This window comes from Melospiza melodia, unplaced genomic scaffold (assembly GCF_035770615.1).
Source record: "Melospiza melodia melodia isolate bMelMel2 unplaced genomic scaffold, bMelMel2.pri scaffold_46, whole genome shotgun sequence".
In the NCBI taxonomy this organism is placed as follows: domain Eukaryota; kingdom Metazoa; phylum Chordata; class Aves; order Passeriformes; family Passerellidae; genus Melospiza; species Melospiza melodia.
This window is the reverse complement of record NW_026948783.1, coordinates 2,099,618-2,110,088: the sequence shown is the minus strand read 5'-3', so window position 1 is coordinate 2,110,088 and position 10,471 is coordinate 2,099,618.

Genomic DNA, 10,471 nt, shown 5'->3' with positions numbered 1-10,471 from the left:
AGCTCTCTTGGGTTTCCAGCGGGAAAAGAGTTTGAATCTCTCCCCCCGTCCCAGCTGCCAGCTGGGCGGGGGGAGGGGAAAACCAAGCGGCCATGAGGTAGGCCAGGCCTTGGACAGATATGGGAGGTAGGCCTGGCCCAAGGATGGAAGAGAGAGAAGCACTGGGATGTATCGGGCAGCCCCCTCCTGAGAGACAGAGAGAGAGAGAGTTGGTGCCTGGGACTGTTACCTTGAAATTTGATATCATGTGTTGGTGGCACAGCCTTACTTGCGGAGAAGGGGGCGGGTTTTGCAGCAAGAAGGCATCCGGCCGCTTGTGGGAGTTTTGACCCCTTTTTGGACAATGAAAACTTCACAGAATATTAACCTTTTCTAGAAGACAGATAAAGTGGAAGATGAAGAAGGAAATGGGCAAGTGTGATGGAGGTCTGGGCCAGTGAGAGATGTTGGAAGAATAGAGAAGAATCTTAGGTGGGAAGAGATAATGGAGTGGCTTGCTGGATTCTTCTTGTATAGCCATGGACAGAGCCTTGTGACACAGAGACTGCATCCAGGGGGAGGCAATGGTTCAGAAACATGAGGGTTATGTGTTGGTACCCCTTGGTCCCAGGGGGTGAAATTTGGGGGGGGACAGGTGTCCCTAAGTTGTGACTGCATTTTTTTTTGATTGGGACAAAGCATCCTTAAAAGACAACCCTAGAAGCATCTCTGGTTCATGTTCAGTGGTGAAAGCACTGGACATGAAAGGAAGAGGTCACTATGGCACAAGAAGGACTTCTCTCCTCTTGACGAATTGAGAATTGATTATCCACAGGGTCGTGATGGGCTGAGAGTCAGTGATTTGAAGGATAAACATATTGGAAATTTGGTGGGGGGAGGAGGAAATGTATTTGTAAGGTTTTTATTTTCCCTGTGTGTTTCTTTTTACTTATAGTTGTAGTTTAGTTAATAAAGTTTTCTTTATTTCTAAGTGGGAGCCTGCTTTGCTTATTCCTGGTCACATCTCACAGCAGAAACCAGGGAGAGGGTATTTTCATGGGGGCACTGGCATTGTGCCAGTGTCAAACCATGACAACCTCTCATTTGACTGGTTTAATGCTTTGAGGTGCAAGAAGTTGACCAATATTTCTGAAGTTCAAATAAATATATAAATAATCATCACCTCAATTATGTTTACATTTACCACAGAATTGTTTATTCTTTTGTCCTTATCTAAAACTGTTCCTGTATGGAAATCCCTGGGGGATATGGGACATGTCACAGGCTGCTGGGAGATCCCAGTAAGCTGAGAGAAGAGCTGTGATGGTTATTAAACTGTTCAAATGTTCAACTTGTGTTTGATGGCAAGAAACCTTTCTGTGTCTCTGAGTGTCACCAGTCCCTAAACCCAAAGGACACAAACCTGATGAGTTGTGGTTCCCACTGCAGGGAAACTTGGACCTTGACTCTGCACAGGAGAGCTCTTCATCCACTTTCTCTCATTTCCTCCCTCTGGGCATGGAGGGAGCTCCTGACTTCAGTGTATGACTCGTGTGTGCAAAGAGCAAATCTGGGTAGAATCGGGGCAGGGAGGGTTTGGGGGGACCTTGGGATCTGTGCTGGGCACAGAAGGTGTTTTCCATTGCTCGAAGACTGTCTGCTGTGCAAAGTGGACTTAATATCCAGCAGAGGGATGACTTTTGCATTTGATGGAGCTGTGCCTTCCCTTGGCTTTGTTGGCTGACAAGAAATGAAAATCCCTCTGTGTCTCGGGCAGCTCCTTCTCCCAGGAATGCAGGTGGTAGTTGGAGCCAAGGAGCTGAAAGCTGCAGGTGCAGCATGGGCTGGAGGCAGCTCAGATTTGCACAAGGCTGCTCTGAGGGCCAGGGCTTGGATGGAGGAAATGGTGGGGTGGGGGTAGGGATAGAGTCGGATTAATTGTCAGCCATGAAGGGTCTTGATTTTCATATCTACTCAAACTCCATGAGGAGGCACTTGGATTCAGTGTCAATTGGAGATCGTGCGTATCAATCAATTAACAGGAAACAAAACAAAACTTGACCTAAAAAATGTTTTCTCACTGTCTTTTTAAATATCATATATTCACTTGTAATACACTACTGAGATCTACTTAAATACAAATTATTTTAAAATTGTAATCAAATTATTCCCAGAGGCTTGGATCATTTAGGTGGTCTGAATATTACTGAGCCCTGGGACACTGAATTCCTGCACTGAAGAGCTGAAAGCTGAACAAGTCTCTGGAGCAGGAAAATTCAACAGCAGCCTCCAAGGTGCTGAGGATGTCAGCAGCCCCCACTGAGGCCATCCCTGCCCAGAGACCGTGGGGAAATGGGCAGACAAGGAGAGCGTCCCTGGGGCTGGGGCAGCACAACTCAGAGGCAGCAGCAGCTCCAGCTGGGAAATGGGGTGTGGAATGTTGCTGGGAAAGCCCTGCCTGGGCTGTGCCAAGCAGGACAGACAAGCTCTGACCCCCATCCTCCAAACAGGAGACATTTAAAAGGAATTACAATTTTTTGTGTACTCTGAGTTGGCCTCACTGGAGAAATACCAACAAGAGATTGTCGGAGCTCAAAAGACCTAAACAGACTTTACTGGTGACTTTAGAAAATCAGAGAAATTTTTGGAAAATATTTATTATGACATTGTAGTGGTTTTGGTTTGTTAGTTCAAGATTTTTTTCTAATCTTGAGATTTTTTAATTAACGTATTGATGAGTGTGGTGGGTTTTATTATTAATTAATTATTTATGTATTTATTTTGTTGTGAGATAGGATTGCGAGAACAGTAAAGTAGGCTTAAAATTTTTAAAGGGTAGAAAGAAAATGTTTTTAAAAGTAACTAAAAGAAAAAAGGTAGTAAGAATTGAAATAAACTCTTTAGAACACTTTTTTTTACAACTTTATTTTTACTGACAATGTAAAGAAACTAAACCTAAAATTTGTAGTTATTTACTGTTTCTAGAATAGTCTTTTTTTTTTTAGTTTAGTTTGGGAGAGAAGTTTTTCTTGTTAAGGTTATGGAGATTCTTTTACAAGAGGAAAAAATAGCTTTTTCTGGTTCTTAATTTTATCATGGTTAACAGTGGTCTGGGGGACTTTGTTATTGTGAAGTTGTTTTTATTGCCAGAAGGTTTATACAGCTTGTTCATGGGCCATGTCGACTTATTGTTTTAAAAATAGTTCTTTAAAGGTAAAAGTTTTCATAATTTACATTTAAAAATAATTTAAAATTATTTTTATCTCTCAGAATACAGATCTTCTCTTGGGAATATTGAATTACTTTTTTTTTCCCCCTGTTTAAACTTTTTATGTAATTACAGTTATTTTAACAGTTGTTTTCTTTTAGCATGGAGGTTTTTCTTTAATATTAATTTGAATTTTTTTATTAGTTTTATGTCTTTTAATGAAAAAGAGGTTTTTTGGGATTCAATTTCTTCTTTACTGACTGTGATGGTTTTATGTTGATTTTTTATATGCTTGCATTTTGTTTTTCTTTTACTCAAGGGAGGATTGAAGTATTGAAAGGATTAACACCTGACCTGTCAGTAGCTTGTGGTTGAAGTTGTGGTTGGGTTAGGATTCGTTTTATGGTTCATTTCTGTGGGGGTTTTTGTTTAATTTTAGTTGTAGGGTTAAATTTGTGTGAGTTGTAGGTTGTAGGAGTTTTTTGTTTTAATTGTCTTGGGGGAGGGGACTTGATGGTAAGATTTTAATAGATGTGGCTGGCTTTGTTCTGGTTAGGGATTTGTAGCCTCTCTTGTTTTCCTGTTTGGTAGTTGTTGGGGTTTGGTTTGGTTAGAATGGGGCCGATTGCAGGGTGGGGGGGGGCAGCCTGGGGAGGTGGGAAGGGGCTCAGCCCATAGAAGAGTTGCTTGGTTTGGTTTGGTTTGCTTGGTTTGGTTTGGTTTGGTTTGGTTTGGTTTGGTTTGGTTTGGTTTGGTTTGGTTTGGTTTGGTTTGGTTTGGTTTAGCTGAGTTTGGTTGAGATGGGGGCCGGGGCCAGAGCCTGCTGCTTCTTTGTTGACTGGAAAGGAAGGAGGAGGTTCCTGGGTTTTTTCATCTTTAACATACGTGTTTCATAGAGGCGTGTTCAGTATCTTAGTGGTTTAATAGATTTTCAGTTTCACAAAAATTTTGTATTACTTTTTAAAATTCTTCTCATGTCAAACCACGACAGACATTCAACCAACAAAAACCTCTTCTCAAATCATTGACTTGGCCCTTTCAACTTCACAAACTTTACGCCTGTTCAATTTAATGTTAATCAAAATTTGCAAGAGAAACAGAAGAAGAAGACAACTGAAAGAGAGAAAGATAAAAAAGATACAGAGAGGCACACACAGAGCTACCAACTCCTGGACTCCAGCACATTTCAGATGGAAATTCCAAGAGGAGGCAGGGTGAAGATGTGTGCTTGCCTTGTGGTCAGCCTTCTATACCCCTTGGTCTTCCTGGGCCCTTCCCCCAGGTGGGACTGTGGGCTCATTTGGTCCCTCAGGAGCTGGGCTGGGGCTGCAGAGGAGGCTGTGGAGCATTGCCTGTGCTGTGCCAGGGACTGGCAGACACTGCTGGGCTGGGATAGAGGCTCTGGGGGGATTGGGGTTCCAGGGCAGGGCAGGGTTGGGGTTCCAGTGCAAGGCAAGGCTGGACCTGCCCCTTCCTCCCCCACACAAAATGTGTGAAGCCAACAATCTCCTCCAGTCTATTACAATTGGGAATTTTGGAGGTGGAACCCCAATTCTGGCCATGTGGACCTGGCTGAGGACAGTTCTTTTCCATAGTAAAGAAAGCACAGAGCCCCAGTGTTTGGAAGGCAGGTGAGAGCCTCACTAGACCAAGCCAGTCAGACTTGTCAGGAATGTCAGATTTTGTCTGGGAGCAGTCTTTGCACATAGGGAATTTTGGAGATGGAACCCCAGTCTCAGCCATGGGTTCCTGGAGAAGCAGGACAGTTCTCTCCTAAACGAAAGAGACCACAGAGCCTTCCCCAGTGCTTTGGGGACAGATGAGACGTGAACCTTTGTTACCAGCCAGACTTGTCCTGGCAATATTCCCATGTGAACAATCCCTGGATATATGGAAATTTTGAGGTGAAATCCCAGTTCTGACCATGGATGCCCAGAGAAGAAGGAGAGTTCTTTTCCATAGGAAGGAAAGCACAGAGCCCCAGTGCTTCAGCAGCAGATGAGGAGAGACCCTCAACATGCCAAGGTCAGCTGGACCAGTGTTGGGTACCCTAGGAGGCCAAACCAGCCAGATCTCTTCTGTGTTCCCTTGGTTTTGTGGGGCCCCATAGTGTTACAATGGTGCCTTCAATCCATGAGGCCCCACAGTGCCACAATGGTGACTTGTTTACATGGGGTCCAGCAGTATCACAATGGACCCTTTGTTTTGATGGGGTCCCACAATGTCACAATGGACCCTAGGTTCCAGAAGGCCTCACAGTTTCACAATGATCCCAATGATTCCATGAGACCTTGCAGTGTCACAATGGTCTCCGTGGTTCCACAGGCCCCACAATGTCATGTGACTCCTCTCTTCCATGAGCCCTGCAATGTCACAATGGACTTTTGGACCCTGGGGGTTTGCAGTGTCACAATGGTTCCTTTGGCTCCAGAGTGCCACAATGGACCATTGATGACTGCGGCCCCTCTGTGTCACAATGGACCTTTGGTTCCATGCACCCCAGCAGCATCACAATGAGCCCTTGGTTCAATGGGTTTCCACAATGTCACCATGGCCACTTGGTTCCATGCAACCCTGCAGTGTCACAATGGTCTCCTTTGGTTCCCAGTGTCACAATGAACCCCTGATGACACAAGGCTCCACAATATCACAATGGACCTTTGGTTCCATTCAGCCCTAAGTGTCACAGAGGCCTCCTGGTTTCATGAGGCCCCACAGTTTCACCATGGTCCTCTTGGATCTGTGGGGACTCCCAGTGTTACAATGGTCTCACTGGTTCCATGAGGCCTCACAGTGTCACAATGATTTGTTTATTCCATGAAGCGTGTCACAATGAATAGCGTCACAATGGTCTCCATCATTCCATGAGTCCCTTCAGTGTCACAATGGTCTCCTTGGTTCCATGAGGCTGTAAAGTGTCCTGATGTTGTCTCCATGGTTCCATGAGGCCTTGCAATGTCACAATGGACCTTTGGCACCATTGTGAGACCATGGGGTCTCACAGTGTCACAATGGTCCCTTGGTTCCATGACAGTGCAAAGTGTCATAATGGTCTCCATGCTCCCATGAAGCCCTGCAGCGTCACAATGGTTTGATGAAACCTCTCAGTGTCACAATGATCCCTGCATTCCATGGACCCACACAGTGTCAGTACAGACCCCTTAGTTCCATGAAGTCCAAGAAAGTCATGGTGCTCTCCATGATTCCATGAGGCCCCACAGTGTCACAATGATCCCTTGGTCTCACAGGACCTCACAGTGTCACAAATGTCCCTTGGTCTCATGAGTCCCCACAGTGTTACAATGGTCCCTTCATCTCACAGGGCCCCACAGTGTCACAATGGTCCCCTGGTCTCATGAGGCCCCACAGTGCCACAATGGACCCTTGGTCTCACTGGGCCCCATAGTGTCACAATGCTCCCTTGGTTCCATGGGTCCTGTGTTGCTGCATTCCCCCCTCCCCTTTTCAGGCCGCCCTGCCAGCTGAGAAATGCTCCTTTGGCCTCAGCCTTGGCCAACAGCCCCTGGGCTAAATTGTGAAGTTGAAGGTGTCAGTGAGGGTTAAGGTATAAGTTCTGTTAAGTTTGAGCTCTGTTAAGCTTTTGGGCCATATTCCTTTTATCCTTGCCCTCACTGTCCTTGTGTCACACACATACAGGGACAGTTCTCAGTTCATGTCTGTTTTTATTGCCTGGATTTGGTTTGGTTTTGTTGTTGCTTTGTTTCCTTGGTGTGCCTGAAGTGTCCAGTCAGGAGCAGAGTGACTCTTGCCAAGGAGCTTTGTGCTCCTGTCCATTAATATTAAATCTGTTTTTTTGCTGCTCCCTTGCTGGGGATTTCTTCAGCGCTCTCAGGGCCTCGTTGTGAAAAGGGTGAAGGAGCCCTGGCCCAGGCTCGGGTCCTGGAGGACGCGGGGACGCTGCCGGGGGGTCCCTGTCCCCCTGTGTCACCCCCATGGCCCTGCCCTCCTGTCCCCGTGTCAGGCTCTGGGGTTGATCTTGTGAAACATCCTCTGGGGGAGGCTGCGGGGCCAGGGGTCAGGGGACCCAGGGGGACAGGGGACTCCGCTGTGCACGAGTAGGGTTGGACTGCTCTGAGGGGAACTGTGAGGGGGGCCGGGCCAAGTGACCTCCCCAGTGAGCTCACACAGTCCCTGTGATGTCACAGAGCCTACTCTGAGATGTCATACTGTGATGTCATGCAGGTACTCTGTCATGTTGCAGAAGACTCTGTGATGTCACAAAGTCACACTGTGACATCACAGCCTGTTCTGTAACGTCACAGGCAGCTTTGTGATGTTGCTCAGTCACCGAGTCATGTCACAACACGCTCTGTGATGTCACAGAGCCATCCTCTCTGATGGCAGTATTTGCTCTATGGTGTCACACCCTACTCTATGACACCAGAGTCAGCTCTGTGACGTAACAATCCCTTCAATGAGGTCTCAAAACCCTCTGTGATGTCATTCTGCCATTCTGTAATGTCACAGCACACACTTTGACATTACAGCCTGCTCTGAGATGTCATACAGCCATGCCAAGATGTCACAGCCTGCTCTGTGATGTCCCAGAATCCTCTCTATGATGCCGTAGCTGCTCAGTGACCTCCCACAACAAACTCTGTGATGTCATAGCCCAATCTGTCACCTCACACAGAGCACTCTTTGCTGTCACACAGCCCCTGGCTGACATCACAGTTGCTCTGTGCCTCTATGACACAGCCACAGAGGTGCTGCTGTGACACGGCCCCCTCTGGGCCATCCCACAGCCCCTGCCAGTGCTGAGCCCCTGTGAGCTCTGTCTGTGCCCTGCTGGTGTCCCTGAGGGGCCCTGACAGTGCCCCAGCCCTGCTGGGCTGTGCACAGGAGCTGCTCCTGGCCAGAGCTGTCTCTCTGCAGCGCTGCCCTTGCCAGGAGCTGCCTCTGGGCCAGGAGCCCGGCCCAGCTCAGCAGCACAGACACAGCACAGGGACTTTAATGAGCCTCTGGGGCTTTGGTGCTCTTTGCATCAGACTCAGTCTCTCAGAGAGGGCTCAAAAATTTTGTCAAGAACTCAATGTAATTTGCAAACACTGTAGTTTCTTGTAGTTTCAGTAGATCCCTGTGAGGCACAAGATTGACAAAGGGTCCGCAGGTTCCAGGTAGAGAAGAAAACTGGTGGCAGTTATGAAAAGTGGGGACAAGCAAGGGAAAGGTGTTTCTGATGCTGAGCAAACCTGCACCTCTGTCCCTGCAGGCTGTCGTCATCCCCCAGCTGCCCCACCTGGCTGGCCCCATCCTCTGCTGACAGCTCTGCCTCCTGCCTGCCTCTGCCTGCCCACACAGAGCCTTGGGCTGCTTCACACTCCTTCTGGGGGATGTGTAGCACCACAGCCCTATCCTGGCAGAGAAATTCCTTTCTCTTTGCTTCCAGTCTGGGCCTCCCTGGCTGCCTATGGAATAATTCTTTCTTTCTCTGGCTGTTCTCAACTATGTCAAAAGGATCCACCATCTCTGAAACCATCCTTCAGTCCCTCCCAGGCCTCTCTTCTGCTGTCCTCAGTCTCCACCCCACTGAGCACAGAGCTCCTGTGTCCCTATACAGTGCTCATGTGCTTGAGGCCATAGGTGCCTGGACAAGAGGGACAGTTCTTTTCCATAGGAAGGAAACCACAGAATCCCAGGGTTTTGAATGCAGATGAGAAACAGTCACCAGAGGCAAAGGCCAGCCAGACCTGTCTGTCCTTGCAACTTTTGTCTGAAAGCAACCTTTGGATATAAGGGGAGTTTAGAGGTGGAATTCCATTTCAGCCATGTGTGCCTGGACTGGAATGCCAGTTCTACATAGGAAGGAAAGGGTAGAGTCCCAGTGTTTCAAAGGCTGATTAGAGGCAACCCCAAGGAGGCCAAGGCCAGCCAGACCTGTTGTCAGGGAGGAATCCTTGGATAGACAGAATTTGGGAGACCAAACCCCACTTTTGTCTATGGACATCTGGATGAGCATGGCAGTTCTTTTCCATAGGATGGAAGGTAAGGCGCCCCAGTGTTCCAAAGGCAGATGAGAGCTGGCCCTCAGGAAGTCAAAAGAATCTGGACAGTCCTGGCAGCTTTTGTCTTGGAGCTATCCTTGTATATAAGGATTTTTGGAGGCGGATTCTCAATTTTGGCTATGGATGCCTGGACTTGAAAGATGGCTTTTTCCATGGGAAGAAAAGCACAGGCCTGCAGTATTTTGAAGGCAGATGAGAGGTGGCCCTCAAGAGGCCAAGGCCAGCCAGAGCTGTCTATCCTGGCAGGTTTCATATGGCAATAATCCTTGGATATAATCAAATTTGGAGAAGGAATCCCAATTTCAGCCATGAATCCCTGGAGGAGGACGGTTCTTTCCCACAGGAAGTAAAGCACAGAACTCCAGGGTTTCAGGGGCTGATGAGAAGCAACCCTCCATATGCCAAGGTCTTCTGGACCAGTCAGGCCCCAGGAAGCCCCAGGAGCCCCCAGGAGGCCCAGCCAGCCAGACCTGTTCCATGTTCTTGGATCCTTGGGGCCCTGCAGCATCACAATTGCCCCTTGGTTCCATGAGGCCCTGTAGGATCACAACAGATCTTTGTTTCTATGAGGCCCAGTGATATAACAATGGTCTCCTTGGCTCCACAGTGGCACAATGGCCCTTTGCTTCCATGAGGCCTTACAATGTCAAAATGGTTTCCTTGTTTCCATGGGACTCTGCAATGCACAATGGCCCATTGGTTCCATGAGGTCACAGAGTCTCAAAATGACCCCTTGGTTCTACTGGGTTCCCCAGGATCAAAATGATCTCCTTGGTTCTGGATATGTTACAATGGTCCCTTGCTTCTATGGGGATCCACAGTGACACAATGGCCCCTTGCTTCCATGAGACCTTGCAGTGTCACAGTGGTTGCCTTGGTTAAATGAGGCCCTGTGGTGTCACAATGGCCCCTTGATTCCATTGGGTCCTGAAGTGTCTTATCAGTCTCCTTGGTTCTATGAGGCGCCACACTGTCATAATGGACTTTTGGTTCCATGAGCTTTTGTACTACCAACAACAGCCAACAACGTTCTCCTTGGTTCCATGGTGTCACAGTGGACCCTTGGTTTTATGGGGACTCACAATTTCAGAAGGGTCTCCTTGGTGCCCTGAGGCCCTACAGAGCCCCTTGATTCAGTGAGGCCTCAAAGTGTCAGAATGGCCTCCAGGATTCCATGAGGCCCAGCAATGTCACAATGGACCTTTGGTTCCATGTGTTCCAGCACTGTTCCATGAATCCTTAGTTCTATGGGGTCCTG